The sequence below is a fragment of the Bombina bombina genome, chromosome 2, assembly GCF_027579735.1.
Source record: "Bombina bombina isolate aBomBom1 chromosome 2, aBomBom1.pri, whole genome shotgun sequence".
Classification (NCBI taxonomy): Eukaryota; Metazoa; Chordata; class Amphibia; order Anura; family Bombinatoridae; genus Bombina; species Bombina bombina.
Genome location: NC_069500.1, coordinates 676,946,192 through 676,968,788, shown reverse-complemented (window position 1 = coordinate 676,968,788; position 22,597 = coordinate 676,946,192).

Here is a 22,597-nt window from a genome sequence, read left to right as displayed (position 1 = left end):
ACTATAAGGACTATCCTGCCTTTTGTTCAGCAAGAGCATTATATGTCCACAATAGATTTACAGGATGCATATCTGCATATTCCGATTCATCCAGATCACTTTCAGTTTCTGAGATTCTCTTTCCTAGACAAGCATTACCAGTTGGTGGCTCTACCGTTTGGCCTAGCTACAGCTCCAAGAATTTTTACAAAGGTTCTCGGTGCCCTTCTGTCTGTAATCAGAGAACAGGGTATTGTGGTATTTCCTTATTTGGACGATATCTTGGTACTTGCTCAGTCTTCACATTTAGCAGAATCTCATACGAATCGACTTGTGTTGTTTCTTCAAGATCATGGTTGGAGGATCAATTTACCAAAAAGTTAATTGATTCCTCAGACAAGGGTAACCTTTTTAGGTTTCCAGATAGATTCAGTGTCCATGACTCTGTCACTAACGGACAAGAGACGTCTAAAATTGATATCAGCTTGTCGAAACCTTCAGTCACAATCATTCCCTTCGGTAGCTTTATGCATGGAAATTCTAGGTCTTATGACTGCAGCATCGGACGCGATCCCCTTTGCTCGTTTTCACATGCGACCTCTTCAGCTCTGTATGCTGAACCAGTGGTGCAGGGATTACACAAAGATATCTCAATTAATATCTTTAACACCGATTGTACGACACTCTCTGATGTGGTGGACAGATCACCATCGTTTAGTTCAGGGGGCTTCTTTTGTTCTTCCCACCTGGACTGTAATTTCAACAGATGCAAGTCTGACAGGTTGGGGAGCTGTTTGGGGGTCTCTGACAGCACAAGGGGTTTGGGAATCTCAGGAGGTGAGATTACCGATCAATATTTTGGAACTCCGTGCAATTTTCAGAGCTCTTCAGTCATGGCCTCTTCTAAAGAGAGAATCGTTCATTTGTTTTCAGACAGACAATGTCACAACTGTGGCATACATCAATCATCAAGGAGGGACTCACAGTCCTCTGGCTATGAAGGAAGTATCTCGAATTCTGGTATGGGCGGAATCCAGCTCCTGTCTAGTTTCTGCGGTTCATATCCCAGGTATAGACAATTGGGAAGCGGATTATCTCAGCCACCAAACGTTACATCCGGGCGAATGGTCTCTTCACCCAGAGGTATTTCTTCAGATTGTTCAAATGTGGGGACTTCCAGAAATAGATCTGATGGCCTCTCATCTAAACAAGAAACTTCCCAGGTATCTGTCCAGATCCAGGGGTCCTCAAGCGGAAGCAGTGGATGCATTGTCACTTCCTTGGAAGTATCATCCTGCCTATATCTTTCCGCCTCTAGTTCTTCTTCCAAGAGTAATCTCCAAGATTCTGAAGGAATGCTCGTTTGTTCTGCTGGTAGCTCCAGCATGGCCTCACAGGTTTTGGTATGCGGATCTTGTCCGGATGGCCTCTTGCCAACCGTGGACTCTTCCGTTAAGACCAGACCTTTTGTCGCAAGGTCCTTTTTTCCATCAGGATCTCAAATCCTTAAATTTAAAGGTATGGAGATTGAACGCTTGATTCTTAGTCAAAGAGGTTTCTCTGACTCTGTGATTAATACTATGTTACAGGCTCGTAAATCTGTATCTAGGGAGATATATTATAGAGTCTGGAAGACTTATATTTCTTGGTGTCTTTCTCATCATTTTTCCTGGCATTCTTTTAGAATTCCGAGAATTTTACAGTTTCTTCAGGATGGTTTGGATAAAGGTTTGTCTGCAAGTTCCTTGAAAGGACAAATCTCTGCTCTTTCTGTTCTTTTTCACAGAAAGATTGCTAATCTTCCTGATATTCATTGTTTTGTACAAGCTTTGGTTCGTATAAAACCTGTCATTAAGTCAATTTCTCCTCCTTGGAGTTTGAATTTGGTTCTGGGGGCTCTTCAAGCTCCTCCTTTTGAACCTATGCATTCATTGGACATCAAATTACTTTCTTGGAAAGTTTTGTTCCTTTTGGCCATCTCTTCTGCCAGACGAGTTTCTGAATTATCTGCTCTTTCTTGTGAGTCTCCTTTTCTGATTTTTCATCAGGATAAGGCGGTGTTGCGAACTTCTTTTAAATTTTTACCTAAGGTTGTGAATTCTAACAACATTAGTAGAGAAATTGTGGTTCCTTCATTGTGTCCTAATCCTAAGAATTCTAAGGAGAGATCAGTGCATTCTTTGGATGTAGTTAGAGCTTTGAAATATTATGTTGAAGCTACTAAGAATTTCCGAAAGACTTCTAGTCTATTTGTTATCTTTTCCGGTTCTAGGAAAGGTCAGAAGGCCTCTGCCATTTCTTTGGCATCTTGGTTGAAATCTTTAATTCATCATGCTTATGCGAGTCGGGTAAAACTCTGCCTCAAAGGATTACAGCTCATTCTACTAGGTCAGTTTCTACTTCCTGGGTGTTTAGGAATGATGCTTCGGTTGATCAGATTTGCAAACCAGCAACTTGGTCTTCTTTGCATACTTTTACTAAATTCTACCATTTTGATGTGTTTTCTTCTTCTGAAGCTGTTTTTGGTAGAAAAGTACTTCAGGCAGCTGTTTCAGTTTGAATCTTCTGCTTATAATTTCAGTTTTTTTCATTTAATCTTTATTTTGGGTGTGGATTATTTTTCAGCGGAATTGGCTGTCTTTATTTTATCCCTCCCTCTCTAGTGACTCTTGCATGGAAAGATCCACATCTTGGGTAGTCATTATCCCATACGTCACTAGCTCATGGACTCTTGCTAATTACATGAAAGAAAACATAATTTATGTAAGAACTTACCTGATAAATTCATTTCTTTCATATTAGCAAGAGTCCATGAGGCCCACCCTTTTTTTGTGGTGGTTATGATTTTTTTGTATAAAGCACAATTATTCCAATTCCTTATTTTTTATGCTTTCGCACTTTTTTCTTATCACCCAACTTCTTGGCTATTCGTTAAACTGATTTGTGGGTGTGGTGAGGGGTGTATTTATAGGCATTTTGAGGTTTGGGAAACTTTGCCCCTCCTGGTAGGAATGTATATCCCATACGTCACTAGCTCATGGACTCTTGCTAATATGAAAGAAATTAATTTATCAGGTAAGTTCTTACATAAATTATGTTTTTTATCACATTACTCTCGTTGCTGCTGGTTCCTGCTGCTTGCTCTTGCTGGCTCCCACTTACTATCGTTGTGCCTCTACAAGAGTTGACCATTGCTCAAGATTGTGATATCTCCTGTGGCACAAAAGAACATCTTTGGACTCCCTCCTGGATGGGACGAGGATACTATTAACTCTCAGTGTGCCTCAGTGTCTGCCGGACGACCCATTGGTTCCGGCCTGCGAATATTGCACTTCTGTGCTCTTCACCACGTGAGTAAGATTTCAGCCGTACCTGTACCATCGGTCACCTGTTTGATTTGCACCATATGGTGCCCTCTATTTTTTCTTTCTTGATCTTGCAAGATGCTGTTGAGGATGTATATGTTGCTTCTTGCTTTGAGGATGAAAGGAAAGAGGTTGAACAGCCTGAAGATTAGGAGGGGCTGTTTGCAGTATATCGCAAGAAACCAAGAAAGGACGTTGGGACCATGCCAGCACATCAGCTAAGTCACTACCTTGATATATCTGAAGGTCAGAATGCTCTCTTGTTCTGGGCTATGAACATGAAGACTCTTCCAGTGCCTGCTTCTAGTGCTCTGGTGGAGCATGTTTTCAGGCATGGAGGCATCTTATTACGGCCACATTGTGTACAAATGTCTGATAGGCTTTTGGACAAATTAATCTTTTGCAAGTACAATGTCTAATAGGGTTCAAAGAAAAGAACCCTCACTCACATTGATTCTCTCTCAAAGTATGACAGCACAGCATTTTTCAAATACTTGGGTTTTTGGGAACTTGACAGTTGTGTTATTTCTATAATTTTGTTACTCTCATTTACCAATAAATACAATTTTTTCACTGTTTCTCCTTATATCACAATTTAACATTTTAAATCTCACATGAAATTGAACTGGGAAAAGATAAACATATTTTAAACACCTTCCTAATATGAATTAGTATACATTACATACAGTAATTAATACTCTGACGCTATATTATGCAAAGAGTACTAATGACTTGTTGAACATTTGAAGCTTAAAGCTGAGGACTTGACCTAGACTTTCCTTCATTGACTCAAGACTTGACTTGGACTTGCTGGTCTAGACTCGGGACTTGACTTGGACTTGCCTATCTTGACGTGAGACTTACTTGTGACTTGCAAACCAATGACTTGGTCCCACCTCTGCCTGGGAGTATTGAAGGAATCTATGTGTCATTTCTGCCAAAACATTTTTTTACTGCATGTATATAGTGCTCCTTTGTATAAAGACCCCTTCTGGAGGTATTTAGTTATACACATACTCACTATACTATGTACCATTGAAAACACACACACTTTATATCTCTATAGATTTGGAGCAAATTAGATTCATTTCACACATGTAACCTATCAGCATCACTACACACTATTTCAAAGGATCAATCAGTATATACAATCTATGATGTAATTGCTAAAGCCACTAAATTGCCATTTTGTTTATTCTTAATAATGGATTTTGAAACAATCTAGCTAAGGATTTCATGTTGTTTTAGGAAGAAAAATAATTGTGCTTGAGGGGTTTTAATGGCAGTAGCATTTTAGAATTATGATCACTGGAAAAACATACTGACAATACTTGACAACATTTATTTATCTGTCAAGAAGCATAAGATTGTGATGAACCCATTTGTGTTTTAACCACCACAAAAGGGTTAAATGCATAATGTCACCTCTGGATGAGAAATGCACTGCAGATCCTCAGCTGTACCTGGATGGTAATTGATAGTTATGTAAATATGCCACCTGTGATTGGCTCAGCAGGCATGTCCAGACCAATTGTGCCTTGCCCGTCTGGAGCAAACTTTTACACAGCATTATTCCAACCAATGTTAACTTTTTTTGGTGCTTCCTCAATTCAAATGTTGATCTACTGGATTATTTCTTGTCTTATCAAAAAATAACAATATAGATCAAATAACATGTTTAAACTATAAAACAAATACAAAATTTAAGCACAGGCATACAAATGTTCAGATATGACTGCAATTAAGTGCTTGGATTTAAAAAAAATAAATGTATTTATAAAATAACTCAAAATTATATGACGTTAATAAGACACATCATAAACTGATATTGTTCACAAGAGGAAACCGCCATTCAAACACATTAGTTAATCATCAAATTAGCTGTTATATTTTACATTCGTTTGCTGAGATATGTTTTGCTTCTGTGAATTCAATGCAAATCCCTCCCTGAAAAATCTGTGAAACACCTGCTTTTTTACAGTTGTTTTAAAATGTTCATTAGATCCCTTGGGACACTTATAAGTTCCTACAGATCCCAAATATACCTCTATGCAGATGACTCTCAAATCTATTACTCCACCCCCAACATCACACCCTCCTTTCTCAGTAAGATGGCAAATGGTTGTTTTGTAATTACCTCATGGATGTTTCACTCTAATTACAACATACTACATTAAAAAACTCCACTCTTCTACATTCTCTTTACACCTGAATTTTCACATATAGTAGAACACTCTGTGTTACCACTACTAACCAGGTTTGCTCTTTTGTATTCACAAAATCCTGCTATTTATATCCAAGTAACATCTCTAGAAGGTCTAGAATTTTTTTTACCTGAGACATCACTTAAATATTAATTCACTCATTTATCCTGTGTAGCATTTATTACTGAAACATTCTACTTAATGGCATTTTCAACTAGCATTTGTCTCCACATCAATCCATCATAAATTCTAATACAAGAATAATTAATTGCACTTGGAGAGCAGAATTAGCCGTTCCTCTTCATTACTCTAACTCCCTTATACTCTACCAAATCAAATTACAAACAAACAACATTAATTTACAAAGCTCAAAACAATCTTGAACTCAATTGTATATTTCCACACCTACTTCCAGGAATTCCCATGAAAACCTCTTCGATTGACCTATGATATAGTCCTATCCTTCTCCATAATCGTTTATCAATCTCTAAGACTTCTCTTATGTAGCACCTACTCCTTCAACCTTAAATTACTCTTCCACCTTTCAAAGCATCAAATGTTTTTAAAACCATCTGTTCAGAGATGCCAACTTACTTCGCTCATTGCTATCTCAGATCTCACACCTATAAACCATTTTACATGATATGTCAAGCAGCCCCATTTTCTTGAGCCTCCCTTATTCCCATCCTTTAGATTGTAAACTCTGCTGAATCAATTGTATTGTCAAGTCTAATATATTATACTGTTTACCCCAATGATCATGTATTAAGCACCACATAATATTGAGGTGCTTTACAAATATAGTATAATAGTAATAATAATAAAATAAATAATTTATCATAAGATTGACACTCTGATTCAAATGGGCTTGCGTTTAAACACCCTGCTATAACCCTTCCTATAAATATTGTAAGGGTATTTGTATTTTTGGGAATCCAAGCCAATATTTTCTACAGAGATTCTGATGGACTGAAAAGGGGCTGTTGTAAGAAAATAGAATTAATTTAAAACTAAATTGTTTTATAAAAATGCATGACTACTATATGACCATTTAGACAAGGAATATTACCTTACTGCTGTAGTACAAGTAATTTTCTTTTTTATCCTAAGATGAGTAAAGAAGCTTTCTTAAGATTATAGTAACAATTTAAATTCCAAATTACTCAATTTATATCAATCTAAACTTTTTTTAATGTATATACAGAGACCAAGGTGCAGCCTGTTTCATAGAACATATAAGAAGCATTGATTTCCAGATTTGTGGTAAATGTTGAGTTAGGGAGTAATACATGTATTTAAACAGTGAAGGAAACTAATGCCTGAAGGAGACAGGAGCCAGGTAGACAGGCTAAGTTTGAAGTACATTGTGTTTGGCTTCTACATAACACAGTGGCCTGGCACAGAATCAAACAGCCAATACTAGCATGCACATGGACCACACTGCTCGATCCAAGAAGCCACAAAAACCAAGGGAAAACTGAAACAGCATCCAAATAAAACAAGGAAGCCACCAAATGGGTATCTGGACAACGCCAGAAGCACTGCCTTAGAAGATAGAAGATAGTGTACTGAAATGTTGGCACATCACTTGATTCTGGTAACTTTAGACAAGCTCCATAGAGTAGCAGAGAATTATTGCACAACATTTTTTTAAAAAAAGGTTTCAATATTTAATACATTATATTACTTAAACTGATATTGATTGTGACATGAGTTTCTAGGTCTTCTGAGTGGAACTTTTTTCAACTTCCTTTATTTATCAAAGTTTTCTTGGATAAAGTGTTATTGGTAATATAGGATTTTAAAATTGGTTATCGATCTTTGCAATATTCCAAAAAACACAAGTTTGCCCCTATGATATTCCATATAATATAAGTTACATGAATGTGATCATTAAAACTTGTGTCACACACAGACAGTAGAAATGACTGTAATTAGGTAAAGTTAAATGAATTGTAAACTGTTAATGTGAATGTTGGTCTAATAAATGAGGGAATTACTGCACCAGCACAATTAAGCAATTTAACTTGTTTGTAATAGCATTATTGTTATAGATTTAATGGAGAATGCTCATAGTAAAGATCACAAAAATGTATTCACTTTTACTAAGGGTGGAAACAAAGACCCTTGATTGAGAGAAGGGGATGATATATTTACCCTGCAGTAACTGTGTTTATACAGAGAGTTGCCCACCACCATATCTAAAGAACAAAATTCCAACTCTAATGTATTAAATGTGTGTAACCTTGAACGGAGATGTTATAAATTAGAATGTTTAAAGCATAATGTTGAATGCTTTAAGAGTGAAATGGCAAAGTGGAATAGTATAATCGCGAGTGAGCATGAATTGAGTGCTCCTGACTATTGTTTAGAAATAGAAAACTTACAGCTTTACTGCAGGATTTCAAAGACCACATGAGGGTTTCCTTTTGAATTGATGTAATATCAGGGGTGAAATACAGGGGGTGCAGAGGCTGCAACATGCGACTGGGCCCCTGAGGGTGGGGGCCCAGCTTAAAAAAAAAAAAAAAAAAAAATCCCAATAAAAAGACATGATGCCTCACTAGTGTCTCTGACTACAGGGGTTAGTGTTTCTGTTTTACCCATTGGTGTTTATGTGTGTGTGTGTGTATGTATGTGACTGTGTGTGTATTTATGCATGTATGTGTATGTTTGTGGAACCAGAAAATTACAGACCTTGTTACTACAGCATGAGGGGGACAGGGGGTAAACAGTGTCGCTACTATACAGTACCACTATATACAGCACGGGGGGGCTGGACCCATGTCACAGACTACTGACGCTTATGAGTAAGGCTTGACAGCCGAAACATGTAAGGCGTAATTTTTGGCTTTGCAAATGATTCGTGACATTTGTTTTTAAATGTGACCTGAATAAAAAGACTTTTTAACTCCAAGGAAGCAGTGCCGGCTATAATCTGTGTTTTTTGAGTCGACAGACTACTGTGGTCATTCTGTAAAGTACTGGGGTGGGTAGGGTCAGGCCAGCCATCTCACCGGCAGATTAGAGACTATTGGGCAGAATTATCATTGTGTGAACGGACATGATCCGATATTGCGGATCATGTCCGCTGCACATCGATAAATGCTGACAGCATATGCTCTCGGCATTTATCACTGCACCAGCAGTTCTTGTGAACTGCTGGTGCAATACCAATCAGCCACTAGCAGGGGGCATCAATCAACCCGATCGAGTTGATTTCTGTCGATTTCTGTCCGCCGCTTCAGAGCAGGTGGACAGGTCATGGAGCAACGGTCTTAAGACCGCTGCATCATAACTTGTGTTTCCTGCGAGCTTGAAGGCTCGCCAGAAACACGGGTCATCAAGCTCCATACGGAGCTTGATAAATATCCCCCCTGTGTCACTAACTCACTATATACAGTACTGGTGGGTTAAACAGTGTCACTATATAAAGTAATAGGGGGGTCAGACCATCTCACAGACTATGGGCACAGGGTACCTCCTTTTGCAGACATGTAATCCGATTCACATTTTTTTTCTGTGTTAAATGTAAAAAAAAAATATGATATGTATCAAATTCACCTTTTTTTTGTGTGTGTGTGTGTGGGGGGTCCTTCTTAAATTCTTGCACCTGGGCCCTGTGGTTTCTAGTTACGCCTCTGTGTAATATAGAAATCAAGATGAACTCAATACCTTATATGTTAAAGGGATAGTAAAGACCAAAAATGTTATTGTTTAAAAAGATAGATAATCTCTTTATTTACCAATCCCCAGTTTTCCATTACTAACACTGTTCTAGAAATATACTTTTTACCTCTGTAATTACCTTGTATCTGAGCTTCTGCAGACTGCCTCCTTATCTCAGATCATTTGACAGACTTACATTTCAGACAAATAGTGCTTACTCTTAAATAACTTCACATGCATGAGCACAATGTTATCTATATGAAACACATGAACTAACGCCCTCTAACTGTGAAAAACTGTCAAATGCAGAGGCGGCCTTTGATGATAAAAGTAAATTAGAAAGTTGTTTAAAATTACTTGCCCTATCTGTATCATTAAAGTTTAATTTGAATTTTACTATCCCTTTAAATCTAAAAGTCTACTGCATGGAGTGGGTTATTGTTAGCACAATTAAACTATCTTAGGCAAACTTCAAATTGTCTTATGGACTATTTGGCACCGTTTTCTACTAGGGCAAGATTACGAGTGGAGTGCTATCATTTTCCCGCAAGCGATATTGGATTTTTGCATTTGTTTGCGTGCAAGCTAAATTTCATTCGTATTCTAAGTTGAAAGTAAACGCAATCGCTTGAGCAATTGAAGTTAACGCTCTCCAGGTTAGCGTGTCCTCACAGCTCTGGTTGACTGTTTCACAAAACAAAAATATGTCACAAAACACATCAAAAATACAGTACACAATACAGTAACACACAAAATAATCTAATAAAAATGATTCTTAAAAAATATTGCAACAAAAAAGTTATAAGGTTCATAGATATGAGATTTCAGGTGTAAGAAAAAAAAGGGCTTTAACATAGAGATGCATACATATACATGTCAAAATATGCATGTATATATATGTGTGTATATATATATATATGTATATATTTACTGTATTTACAGACATATAAACACATAAATACATATGTACACACATTTAGACATATATATATATATATATATATATATATATATATATATATATATAAGTGCATTGGAGCTCTTTGCTGTAAAGTAGATGAAAACATGAAAAAACACATTTATGCAATATTCATATTTAATAAAGTTCCAATGTTCTGCACATAGGGGAATGTGTATGTATTTTTAAATAAATATTCCTATATGTATCATATCTATAGTTATATACCTATATAATAATCTATATATATAGGCATAGATATATATTGTACCAAATTAGCATCAGATATGTGAAGAACATTGGAATGTGAAATATAAATTTTTTCACTTTGGGTTAGCGTTCCTTCAGCAATGGATAACAAGAGAATGAAGCAAATTTGATAATATAAGTAAATTGGAAAGTTGTTTAAAATTGTATGTTCTATGCAAATCATAAAAGGAAATTTTTGGGTTTCTTGTGAGAATATGTATTCAGGTTAGCGCACGAGTGGGGTGTTTTTTTTCACTTTTTTTTTCATGACTTCTATGGGGGTAAAGGTTATCGCATGCAATATTTTAACGCCTTTTTGTGAGCATCGTTTTCGTGCACGAGCGATAACTTTTAACTTTTAAATCTACATTACTAAACCATAGGTAGTTATAAATATTTTACATTCCAATGTTCTTCACATGTAAGAAAATGTTCTATTTATTTTTTAAATATATAAATACATATACACTCACAGACCACTTTATTAGATACACCTTGCTTGTACTGGCTTGTACCCCCTTTTGCCTTCAGAATTGCCTTAATTCTTCGTGGCATAGATTCAACAAGGTGTTGGAAACATTCCTCAGAGATTTTGGTCCATATTGACATGATAGCATCACACAGTTACTGCAGATTTGTCAGCTGCACATCCATGATGCGAATTTCACATTCCACCACATCCCAAAGGTGCTCTATTGGATTGAGATCCGGTGACTGTGGAGGCCATTGGAGTACAGTGAACTCATTGTCATGTTCAAGAAACCAGTTTGAGATGATTTGAGCTTTGGGACATGGTGCATTATCCTGCTGGAGTAGCCATCAGAAGATGGGTACAGTGTAGTTGTAAAGGGATGCACATGTAAAGCAATAATATTCAGGTAGGTCGTGGTGTTTAAACAATGCTCAATTGGTACCCAAAGTGTGCTAAGAAAATATCCCCCACACTATTACACCACAACCACAAGCCTGAACCGTTGATACAAGGCAGGATGGATCCATGCTTTCATGTTGTTTATATTTAATTCTGACTCTACCATCTGAATGTCGCAGCTGAAATTGAAACTCATCAGACCAGGCAACATTTTTCCAATCTTCTATTGTACAATTTTGGTGAGCCTGTGTGAATTGTAGCCTCAGTTTCCTGTTCTTAGCTGACAGGAGTGGCACCTGGTGTGGTCTTCTGCTTCTGTAGCCCATCTGCTTCAAGGTTCAACGTTTTGTGCATTCAGAAATGGTATTCTGCATACCTTGGTTGTAACGAGTGGTTATTTGAGTTACTGTTGCCTTTCTATCATCTCAAACCAGTCTGCCCATTCTCCTCTGACCTCTGACCTCTGACATCAACAAGGCATTGTCGTTCACACAACTGACGCTTACTGGATATTTTCTCTTTTTTTCTCACCATTCTCTGAAAACCCTAGAGATGGTTGTGCGTGAAAATTCCAGTAGATCAGCAGTTTATGAAATACTCAGACCAGCCCGTCTGGCACCAACAACCATGCCACATTCAAAGTCACTTAAATCCACTTTCTTCCCCATTCTCGGTTTGAACTTCAGCAAGTCATTTTCACCACATCTAGATGTCTAAATGCATTGAGTTGCTGCTATATGATTGGCTGATTAGCAATTTTTGTCACCAAGCAATTGAACAGGTGTACCTAATAAAGTGGCCTGTCAGTGTATATATATCTGGGTATGCATATATATATATATATATATATATATATATATAAAACTATATATATATAGCCATTTCCATTCAAATACCTTGTCATATGCCATATACCTTTTAACACTTAATACTTTTTATATTTATGTGAATAAATTTATTAGATAGTGTATATATGAGTGTAACTGTTAATTTAAATATATTTATGTAGTGTTTAATACCACTTTATGCAAGGTATTCAGTTGTGTAGTTTGCGCTCATGCACTCGTGTTTACCTTCAACTTTTAATACACACGTGATATTTTAACATTGCGTGCTAACATTAGCGCACCACTTGCATTCTAGCCCTAAAATGGGAGAAAAATGCTTCTCCTGGACATTCGTCTTGAATGATATATATCCCTATTTTTCATGTAACATTCAAATTAATTAATGTAACATTTTAATTCTGCTACTTATAGACAAGCTATGAATATCACTATTCAAATGTTACATTTAAAAATAGTATCAAATGTTTTTGTCATACTTGAAGCCTGAGGCCGAATCTAAAATAAATGTTGGTTAAGACATGGTTTTCCCTGCCAACACTCGCAGGGACAACCCTCATGGAGCTCTGTAAACAAGGGGCTATCCCTGCAAGTGGCGAGATGTCCCCCATACAAATAATGAGAGCTCTCTGCTACGTAAAAAATCGCAATGGAGGGCATAGTACCCAGGGGGAAACCATTGTGTTTTAAAACATGAATATTGCACTTAATACAAATCAAATTATGCTGTTTTCAGTGCACTGTGGGGCCTATTTATCATATGTCTGTCGGACCTGATCCGACAGTGCGGATCAGGTCCGACAGACATCGCTGAATGCGGAGAGCAATACGCTCTCCGTATTCAGCATTGCACCAGCAGCTCTTGTGAGACTTGCAGCCAATCAGCCGCCAGCAGGGGGGTGTCAATCAACCCGATTTTACTCGATCAGGTTGATTTCCGGCGATTCCTGTCCGCCTCATCAGAGCAGGCGGACAGGGTGATGGAGCAGAGGTCTTTAGACCGCTGCTCCATAACTTGTGTTTCTGGTGAGTCTGAAGATTCGCCAGAAACACAGGCCCACAAGCTCCTTACGGAGCTTGATAAATGGGCCCCTGTATCTTAAAATTGCTGTAATTTTCGTATGCATAAGTTCTCCCTTCAGAATAATTAGTGTTTTGAGTATTTTGTTGAAAAGTCACCACTTTTTTAATTGCGAGAAAAAATTGTGAAAACTATGGTGCAAAATTTTTATAGAATTACGCTGGAATTTGAGTGAACATTTCATATATGCCCAAGGAAAACACCCATGTTCAGCCCATTTTATGAAAAAAAGTATTTTATGCTTTTAAGTACGAATTTGTTGCTTTTTTTTTTGCACATCCAGTGAACTTATATTATGATTTACGCTGTGCATAGTTAATACGATTTATTCCTGTCTAATTTACATCCAACTTAACTATTTTATAAAATACGATTTTTGGTGAACAATTTCATTATGAAATTTGATGCACCTTAACAATACATTTTTTCCTGCATATTTTTGTGTGAATTGTTCAATTATTAGTTTTTTAAGATATTAAAATTATGAATTTTATGTGCAGTTTTGTAATGTATACATCTCCTTCCTGTATGAAAATGCAGTATATGCCCCTTAGCAACTATATCCGTCATCTTAGGTACTGGCAGCTGTCTGTTTTTTTTTAATTTTTATTATTTTTTCAATTATTTTCTGTACTGTAGTTGCCCCCCACCTCCCCCTCCCCCTCCCGTGATCATTATTTAGTGCCCCCCACACCCCCAAACCCCTTTTTCTGTAGTGTAGCTGCCCCATCCCTTTCGTTTCATCAACCCCAACAGCCGCCGTTCCGCTTAAGTAGATGGTCACAAGTGGCTGACGTCATCAGGATGCAGCCGCAAGAGGGTCTCCGCAAATCAGGCAGGGTGCTAGCCCAAGGGAAGCGGGTACCAATCACCACAAATGCAAATATGAATAAAGTAAAGGCTGCACAAACCCGGGTAAAAATATAAAAAACAAAAGCGTTTATTAAGTAAAGTTAATACCTAGGCAGACATGAAAAAGGCAGTCTGAAGCTTTTTGCGTCCTCTTGTGGCACTTAATCATAGACCCTATCCATCCCTGTCCCTTTTATTTTTTATTTCTTTAGCATAGGGCTCTCTCTCCGTCCCCCCTCCACTGCTGGGCTGCCCATCCGCCACCCGCCTCCTGCCCACACCTCCCACCGGCACCAGCAATGCCCTCATATGAAACCAGAGCACCAATCGCGCTCTGGTTCCATATGCAGCAGATGCCTGGAGCTTCAGGATATTCAGCTCTCGGCTGTAACTTAACAGCAGAGACTGCTGGAGCTTCTTGAAGCTCAGATGTATAAATACGTCTTGCGGTATGATAGGCAACGTACCACAAGACGTATATACATTATACGTCAGATTGGGTGAAGGGGTTAAAGAATTGTAGTTTAAGTTAATTAATAATAGCAGTGGGGCATAGCTGTGTGACTATTTGTAGTTATTTACATTATAAGCCAGCTGCCTTGGGAGAAGAAAAAATTTAATCTCACCATTTTTTGTGCATAAAAATAGTTATTGCAGTCAGCTCAATTTAGCCGCATGTTAATGTTTGCTGTGTGGCCTGCCATAGGCTGCGACTGTACTGGCTTGCTTGCTTTTTTGGCGGTGCAAAAAAATTTGAATTAAACATGAACCCTTTTTGTGCACAAAAACACTTAGCTGTGACTATACTGGCCTGCTTGCTTTTTAGAGGGGCAACATTTTTTAGAATGAATGCATTTGTGTGCAGAAAAACATTTCTATCTATTTGCAGCAAACTCAAATTTGATTAAAAAGCTGCACATTCAATTTTGCTGTGTGGCCAGCCATAGGCTGCGACTGTACTGGCCTGCTTTCCTTTTGGGGGTACAAAAAAATTTTGAATTAAACTTTAACCCATTGGGGCATATTTATCAATGTGTGAGCGGACATGATACGAAGTAGTGTATCATGTCCGCCGCACATCGATAAATGCCGACAGCATACGCTGTCGGCATTTATCATTGCACCAGCAGTTCTTGTGAACTGCTGGTGCAATGCCGCCCCCTGCAGATTGGCCGCTAGCAGGGGGTATAAATCAACCCGATCGTATTCTGTCTGCGGCCTCAGAGCAGGTGGACAAGTTATGGAGCAGTGGTCTTTAGACCGTTGCTTCATATCTTCTGTTTCCGTCGAGCCTCCATACGGAGCTTGATAAATATGCCCCTTTGTGTGCAGAAAAACACTTCTATCTAATTGTAGTGAGCTCAATAATTAATTAAAAGCTGCATGTTAACTTTCGCCATGTGGCCTGTCATTGACTGCAACTGTACTGGCCTATGTGTGCAGAAAAACACTAATCTGTTAACAGCATGTTTAGCTTATTAATAATTACACTGCTGTGGTGGCATAGCATGCCACAGATAGGTAAGCCTGCTGAATTTTTGGGAGTGAAAAAAAATCATAATACTTTAACTCTGTGTGTGCAGAATAATGTCTATTTTGTTGGTGTTAACTATATGTTTAGTTTATTAAATGTAATTATATTGCTGTGGGGGCATAGCCTGGGACAGATAGCTTGGCCTGCTGCCTTAATTTGGGCAAAAACAAATTAACAATAAGTTTTACCCTTTGTATACATATATATTCTATATTCTTGCTGTTAGTTTAACTTTTACATGCATGGGAGCATGGCCTATGACTGATAGGTAGGACTGCTGACTATTTTGTGTGGAATTCAAAGGTTTTAAATAAAGTTGTTTTTTTCACCTTTTGTGATTTATTTCTTGTACTAAGTACACTTAACTGCATCTTTTTAAAAATGTTGTTTTCTATAGGTATCTAGGAAAAATATATGTAATATTTTATTATCTATCTATCTTTCTATCTTTATCTATATAGTGTAAGAGAATATTACTAGTACCCCTTATCTAACTGACAACATTATTGCTATTTCAGTGGGGGCACTAACCCCCCAAAAAGCATAATATAATTATAATATTCTTTCATCAAATTTTTAGTCGGTCAGAGTGTATCATGTTTCCTCCTGCAGCTACCACCAACACCACCACTACCACCAAGTACCAGCACCATCACTGCCAGTGCAGAGCCAATTTCTGCATTTATTTGTGTATGTGGGACAAGCACTGTTGGTTCTGTTTTACAGAGTTAAATACCATTTCAATGGCCACTGTCTACTCCTCTGGCTCAATCAATTAAAGAAGCAATTGCAGTTGTAGCAGTGGTAGCAGCGTTATCTTCTTCAGCGTCAGCTGTAGCCTGCATTCCTATGTCCACCATAAGCAACATAAGTATCAGTAATGGTTGTTTAAGCCCATAACTAAAACAGATGCAGATATTGAGGGAAATTGAAGGTGAAGAGGCTGAATTTACATTGTCTGTCTCAAAGCATAGTACTAGGATTGGGAGGGGTTCCAAGGTTACCAAGTGGCCATCGTATACACATCAGATCTTTACACAGTCTACTACCAAAACCACCTGCACTAATGTTTGCCCCAGTGCCAACATCAGTTATACCACTGCTAGTTTCCCCACTCTCCGGATCCCTCCATATTTTATAGCAGCTGTGTGGATTTATTTTATAAATATATTTATAGCAGCAGCACTACGGCAAAGGCTGCAGGAAATGTAGAAGACCTCATGGTGTAAAGCAGTCAGGAAGAAGAGTCAGGTTTCTTCCCCAGTCTCAGGTTCGGGCAATATTGATCTTACTGAAACTCCCAGCATGTCTGCCTTTACCCTAGACCAGGAGGAACTTGAGTACGAGCCTCAGAAGATGGTGGAGGAGGAAGAGATACCACCAAATAATCTGTGTACAACAGGCGGGAGCAGCAGCACAACATCCTCCAAGCTTTTAGACTAGCAGTCTCCTCTTACATTCTCTCTATATCCCTTTCCACTGCCCCTATCATTCCCTGTTATGGAGCAGCCAGTTCCTACCACAGCCTCACCCTCTACCCATGTGCCAGTTCCTCTAGTAATGCAATCTGTAGTAGAGTCACTGGCTGTTCCCCCACCACTACTATTACCACCACCACCACTAGTAGAGGAAAATAATGTTTCAGGCAGGGCAGAGAGAATTACCTTTGCCAGATATCAAAGTTCTGTCAAAGAAGACCTCAACAGCAGAAGAAGGTCAAGCAGAGACATCAACTTTTTCACTTCGCTCAAAGGTGTGTGAACACTTTGTTAGTATCAGAAATGGCTACATTGCTAAGTGCAAATTGAGTGTTGGGTCATTGAGGCAAGAAGACAGGGCAAGTAGCAGTAGCAAGAGTGCAACAATCTCACAGCTGGAAATGTCACCTACTAGGAACAGTACTACCACCAGTAGTCAGGACAGGGAACACGGTATTGATGGCAGTCCGCAGAGTCAGTTACCAACGTCAACATCACAACAAGTGTTCAGACCACCATAGATTTTTGGTTGTTTCACTCTAGGGGGATGTCCAGGTAGCAGTTCAGAAAATTAACCTGTTTGATAGGTCAGCTGGTAGCTGTCAGTAGTGCAGCCTTCACCAGACTTGCAAGAAGTTGATGGAATCAGCTGTTCCCCACTAGCACATTCCATTATGCTGCACTTTTAGCAGGAGAGTAGTCCCTTCACTATACTGCTCCTGCATTGCTGTGTTGAAGGAGGAGCTGGTGAAGGCTTCTGGACAGTAGATGCACTTTACTACTGACTACTGACTTAGAGTGCTCCTAGTGCGATCATGCCTTCCTCACCCTGACAGCATATTGGTGGCAGCCAGGGCGTGTGATAAGGATTAGGGTAGTGATCCATGGTTGTCATCATCCATCAATTCCAAATTCTCATGGAACCATGCTGGCCACTCTGTCAAAGGGGTTCTAGGTACCTGTTGCCCCTCTCCTCCTCTGGGGGTGTATTTTTGAGGTGTATGTGCTGTTTGGCCTACCAACCTAGTTTAGTAAGTCTGCTGCTGCTACTCCTGCCCTCCCTGCTCTGTGGTGGTCATCTTCCATCAATGTTAAATCCTCAGGGAACTGCTGGCCACTGTGTCCAATGGGCTTTAGGCACCTGTTGCCCCCCTCCTCCCCTGCCTGGAGGTGTATTTTTGAGGTTTATGTACTGTCAGGTCTACCTACCTAGTTCAGTAAGTCTGCTGCCTTCTGCTGCCAATCTTACTCCTGCCCTCCCTGCACTGTGGTGGTCATTTTCCATCAATATCAAATCCTCAGGGAAATGCTGGCCACTGTGTCCAAGGGGCTCTAGAAATGTTGTCATGTAAAAGGTGAGATATAATTGGAAGCTATGTGCACAGATGTCATACTGATTAATTTATTCACATAGGAAGCTATTGGTATCAATTTTATTGCTGTATGATAACCGTATTGTACAGAAATGGGTGATGTCGACCCCTCCTTCTTGTTGTCAAGGACGCATTGCAAACCTTTGTCCCAATTCCTCAAAGAAGTGCCTTCAAAGTAATCTTAGCATATGGCACTCTCGAGTTTGAATGCCCATATATAGAATTTCCTCCTCCGTTTGTGCAATAAAATTACAGAAACCCCCTAGGATGACACAGACCCCCTGTACACAACAGATATCCAGGATTTTGTGAAAATCCTCAAAAAGTTTGTGAGTAAAACAGCATTAAGAGCAACTCCAAGTAGTGCTACTAAGATGTCACCTTTTGAATTGATGAATGTTAGAAGAATGGTTCTACCTCAACATCTACTGTATTGTACATCAGACCAGAACTTGATAAATTCTGCCAATACACATCAATATGTGGAGAACTTAAGGAAGCACCTGCAATATGCTTTTGCATTTGCTCAAAGGAACATAGAAAAGTCAGCAACTGCCGCTAAAACCTATTATGATCTGAAGACTTCCAAAAAGGAATATGAAATTAAGGATAAAGTTTATCTTTATAACTTAGGAAGAGATCAGGTTAAGGAGAATAATTTTTTTTCCATCATAAAAGGGTCCTTTTTGTCATTACTGACAAAATATCTCCAGTTGCCTATAAAATTAGGATACCTAAAAATTATACCTTTATGGATAAATGGGTCCATATTAACCATTTGCGAGCATACCATCCTAGATCCCAACTAGAAGTCATAGAGGAAGAATGAATTGTCATATCCCAAAATGCACTAAAGAAGTATGGTAGTTTAAAGATGCCTAGCTAACGAGCATAAATATGAGGATTGAAAAATAATGGACTCTCTTCATAGTAAGACCATCTATAATGCATATAATGTAAATACCCTCACCAATTATATGGGTTTTCAGTCCAATACATGTGTCTTACATATATTGAAAATTGAAAGGGGGAATTATGTCATGTAAAATATGAGATATCATTGGAATCTATGTGCACAGATATCAAACTGATTAATTTATTCACATAGGCCTAGATTTAGAGTTTTGTCGGTAAGGACCCGCGTAGCTAACGCCGGCTTTTTTCTGGCCGCACCATAAAAATAACTCTGGTACTGAGAGTCCACATAAAGGCTGCGTTAGGCTCCAAAAAAGGAGCGTAGAGCATTTTTAACGCAGCTTCAACTCTCGATACCAGAGTTGCTTACGCAAGCGGCCAGCCTCAAAAACGTGCTCGTGCACGATTCCCCCATAGAAAACAATGGGGCTGTTTGAGCTGAAAAAAAATCTAACACCTGCAAAAAAGCCGCGTTCAGCTCCTAACGCAGCCCCATTGTTTGCTATGCGGAAACACTTCCTACGTCTGCACCTAACACCCTAACATGTACCCTGAGTCTAAACATCCCTAACCTTACACTTATTAACCCCTATTCTGCCGCCCCCGCTATCGCTGACCCCTGCATATTATTATTAACCCCTAATCTGCCGCTCCGTAAACCGCCGCTACTTACATTATCCTTATGTACCCCTAATCTGCTGCCCTAACACCGCCGACCCCTATATTATATTTATTAACCCCTAATCTGCCCCCCCCACAACGTCGCCTCCACCTGCCTACACTTATTAACCCCTAATCTGCCGAGCGGACCTGAGCGCTACTATAATAAAGTTATTAACCCCTAATCCGCCTCACTAACCCTATAATAAATAGTATTAACCCCTAATCTGCCCTCCCTAACATCGCCGACACCTAACTTCAATTATTAACCCCTAATCTGCCGACCGGAGCTCACCGCTATTCTAATAAATGTATTAACCCCTAAAGCTAAGTCTAACCCTAACATTAACACCCCCCTAAATTAAATATAATTTTAATCTAACAAAATTAATTAACTCTTATTAAATAAATTATTCCTATTTAAAGCTAAATACTTACCTGTAAAATAAATCCTAATATAGCTACAATATAAATTATAATTACATTGTAGCTATTTTAGGATTAATATTTATTTTACAGGCAACTTTGTAATTATTTTAACCAGGTACAATAGCTATTAAATAGTTAAGAACTATTTAATAGTTACCTAGTTAAAATAATTACAAAATTACCTGTAAAATAAATCCTAACCTAAGTTACAATTAAACCTAACACTATACTATCATTAAATTAATTAAATAAAATACCTACAATTACCTACAATTAAACCTAACACTACACTATCAATACATTAATTAAATACAATATCTACAAATAACTACAATGAAATAAACTAACTAAAGTACAAAAAGTAAAAAAGAACTAAGTTACAAAAAATAAAAAAATATCTACAAACATAAGAAAAATATTACAACAATTTTAAACTAATTACACCTACTCTAAGCCCCCTAATAAAACAACAAAGCCCCCCAAAATAAAAAATGCCCTACCCTATTTTAAATTACTAAAGTTAAAAGCTCTTTTACCTTACCAGCCCAGAACAGGGCCCTTTGCGGGGCATGCCCCAAGAAGTTCAGCTCTTTTGCCTGTAAAAAAAACATACAATACCCCCCCCAACATTACAACCCACCACCCACATACCCCTAATCTAACCCAAACCCCCCTTAAATAAACCTAAATAATAAATAAAACATAAAGGCCCCTGAAGATCTTCCTACCTTATCTTCACCATACCAGGTTCACAGATCCATCCTGAAGAGCTCCTCCGATGTCCTGATCCAAGCCCAAGCGGGGGGCTGAAGATGTCCATGATCCGGTAGAAGTCTTCATTCAAGCGGGGCAGAAGAGGTCTTCCATCCGATTGAAGTCTTCATCCAAGCGGGGCAGAAGAGGTCTTCCATCCGATTGAAGTCTTCATCCAGGCGGCATCTTCTATCGACATCCATCTGGAGCGGAGCGGCAGCATCCTGAAGACCTCCGACGCGGAACATCCATCCTGGCCGATGACTGAACGACGAATGACGGTTCCTTTAAATGACGTCATCCAAGATGGCGTCCCTCGAATTCCGATTGGCTGATAGGATTCTATCAGCCAATTGGAATTAAGGTAGGAATATTCTGATTGGCTGATGGAATCAGCCAATCAGATTTAGCTCGCATTCTATTGGCTGATCGGAACAGCCAATAGAATGCAAGCTAAATCTGATTGGCTGATAGAAGATAGAAGATGCCGCCTGGATGAAGACTTCAATCGGATGGAAGACCTCTTCTGCCCCGCTTGGATGAAGACTTCAATCGGATGGAAGACCTCTTCTGCCCCGCGTGGATGAAGACTTCTACCGGATCATGGACATCTTCAGCCCCCCGCTTGGGCTTGGATCAGGAGATCGGAGGAGCTCTTCAGGATGGATCGGTGAACCTGGTATGGTGAAGACAAGGTAGGAAGATCTTCAGGGGCTTAGTGTTAGGTTTATTTAAGGGGGGTTTGGGTTAGATTAGGGGTATGTGGGTGGTGGGTTGTAATGTTGGGGGGGGGTATTGTATGTTTTTTTTACAGGCAAAAGAGCTGAACTTCTTGGGGCATGCCCCGCAAAGGGCCCTGTTCAGGGCTGGTAAGGTAAAAGAGCTTTTAACTTTAGTAATTTAAAATAGGGTAGGGCATTTTTTATTTTGGGGGGCTTTGTTGTTTTATTAGGGGGCTTAGAGTAGGTGTAATTAGTTTAAAATTGTTGTAATATTTTTCTTATGTTTGTAGATATTTTTTTATTTTTTGTAACTTAGTTCTTTTTTATTTTTTGTACTTTAGTTAGTTTATTTCATTGTAGTTATTTGTAGATATTGTATTTAATTAATGTATTGATAGTGTAGTGTTAGGTTTAATTGTAGGTAATTGTAGGTATTTTATTTAATTAATTTAATGATAGTATAGTGTTAGGTTTAATTGTAACTTAGGTTATTTTACAGGTAATTTTGTAATTATTTTAACTAGGTAACTATTAAATAGTTCTTAACTATTTAATAGCTATTGTACCTGGTTAAAATAATTACAAAGTTGCCTGTAAAATAAATATTAATCCTAAAATAGCTATAATGTAATTAAAATTTATATTGTAGCTATATTAGGA